We start from the raw sequence: 2361 nt of genomic DNA, 5'->3' as shown, positions 1-2361 counted from the left end.
TTATTTAGAAGTGTCAGGGCTTATACCTAACTCTGTGCCTAGGGATAACTCCTGGTAGAGCTGAGTATAAGATGCTGAGTATAGAACTCAGATTAACTGCATGCAAGTGCCTTGCCTGTAGTACACTATCTTCCTGGCCTATGCTTACTTTTTAAATAAATTTGCTTCCAAATACTTTATTAGTTTAACTAACTAGTCAATAATTAGCTTTTGTTTTCTATTTAGAAATTACATTATTCCGTTCTCGCTTCAGCAGCACATATACTAAAAGATTGGAACGATACAGAGAAGATTAGCATGGCCCCTGTGAAAGGAAAAAAAAAAAGAAATTACATTATTTCTAAGAGTATTTTTAATTACTGACTTTTCAGCAGTTAAAGCTTCTTTTAGAATTCCTGCTATTTTGTATCATCAAAAATTGTAGAATAATATTTAAATTCCACATTTAACAATTAGTAAAGCAAAATTCAAAGAAAATAATCATTACAGAAATAAATCTAGTAAAAATATAAGAATATCTATCAGGTCCTACATTCCCTAATTAAACAGAATTAGGATCGTCTTTATATTTGACAGAAAATGACTAAAATTATTTATATAGCACTAGAAATAAATTACCCTCCATTAAATATTTGCCTAAGTATATTTGATAAACTTTTAGTTATTTATAGTAAATATCTACAAGTTGTTTAATAATGATTGAATGGCTATTTACAACAGGCCTCCTATGCCAAGGAATAGATAAGATAAAATAATTTGTAGTATTTGAAACAATTCATAAAGTAAACTAATCTTGCTATTAAGCATCTAACTATAGCTTTCATAAAGAAATTACCAGATAAAATTTCATAATAAATGGTTTGATTCATAAATTACTGACCAAGAAACTTCTGCCATGCATACTTCAGTTATGCACAGATAGTAATAGAGATGACTATGGAATCAGAACATTCATTGTAGATGAATGAAAAAAACATTACTAAAGTATTAGAAATAATCAAACTTCAAATTCATGTTATTTTGGATGGAATAAAAATGGCCAAGAATTAAATGAAAATAATAAATGTACTTGTAGATGAGGCATAAAATTTGAAAGATTTGGGAATAGAAACTTCAAAGTGGTTTTTTGAAAGTCACTCACCCTTCAATTTGGCTATTGGATTTGAAGTTCTATCTCTTGTTATCTACGTTGTCTAAGGTAAAGGTCAAAGAAAGTAAGCCATCTTTGTAGGCTTCTGTTCTCAGAATATAATTTAGTTCTAGTTTTAAATTATATATAGTTCATAGGTTTTCAAGGAAAATCAATTTAATTATAGGAAAGTTGTTTAGTAACAATAATTTAAATGATTAAAGGTTATATTAAAATATTTTTAAATTATTATTTTTATTGGTAAAATTGACTGAAATATAATACAATTATGTGTGCATGCTATACTTATACAAATGTATTTTTACTGAAACAATAAAAATTTTGAAGAAAATGTTGCAATGAAATGTATCAGAATACCTAATACTGATCATCAATGATACAATATGCTCAGGGAAAACTCTAGAGCTTGATGTAAGGGAGTGGAGTGGGGTGGGGTGGAGCATTACTAGAATCAGTATACTCCAAAATAGGAGGAATATTTTTTTATATAGGATTTGTGAATTTAAATTTTTTATTGTTAAATTATCTGTATTTAAACACAGTGATTACAAATATGATTGTAGTTGTATAATTACAGTCATGTAAAGAACAGCCCCCTTCACCAGTGCAACATTCCCACCACCAAGTTCCCAGATCTCCCTCCTCCCCACCCCACCCACACCTGTTCTGGAGACAGGCTTTCTACTTCATTCATTCTCAGTGTTAGGATAGTTCTTAATATAGTTATTTCTCTAACTGCACTTTATGTGGTGAGCTTCATGTCATGAGCTGCACATTCCAGCCCTCATCTCTCTTGTCTCTGAGAATTATTGCAAACATATCTTTCATTTTTCTTAAAACCCATAGATGAGTGAAACTATTCTGTGTCTTTCTCTCTCCCTCTGACTTATTTCACTCAGCATAATAGATTCCATATACATCCATGTATAGGAAAGTTTCATGACTTCATCTCTCCTGACGTAGGAGGAATATTTTGTTTCTGTTTTTGTTTTTGGGTCACACCCATTGACATTGACCAGGGTACTCCTGGTTATGTGTTCAGAATTCGCTCCTGGCTTGGAGGATCATATGGGATGCTGGGAGATCAAGCCGTAGTCTGTCCTAGGCTAGCACTTGAAAGAAAGATGCTTTACCTCTAGCGCCACCTCTCCGGCCCCAGGAGGAATATTTTGTGAATGACGTTTTGAATTCTTGGTGCATAGTGGCAATGA

General features: G+C 31.9%; 1 pseudogene; it reads left to right on the top strand.

The window, feature by feature from the left end:
- The first annotated feature begins 240 nt into the window (after positions 1–240).
- LOC126033189 (uncharacterized) lies at positions 241–341 on the top strand (annotated as a pseudogene).
- Positions 342–2361: the final 2020 nt, after the last annotated feature.

Source organism: Suncus etruscus, chromosome 16 (assembly GCF_024139225.1).
Source record: "Suncus etruscus isolate mSunEtr1 chromosome 16, mSunEtr1.pri.cur, whole genome shotgun sequence".
NCBI lineage: Eukaryota > Metazoa > Chordata > Mammalia > Eulipotyphla > Soricidae > Suncus > Suncus etruscus.
The sequence above is the reverse complement of the archived record's forward strand: the minus strand, read 5'-3'. Positions and strand labels throughout refer to the sequence as shown.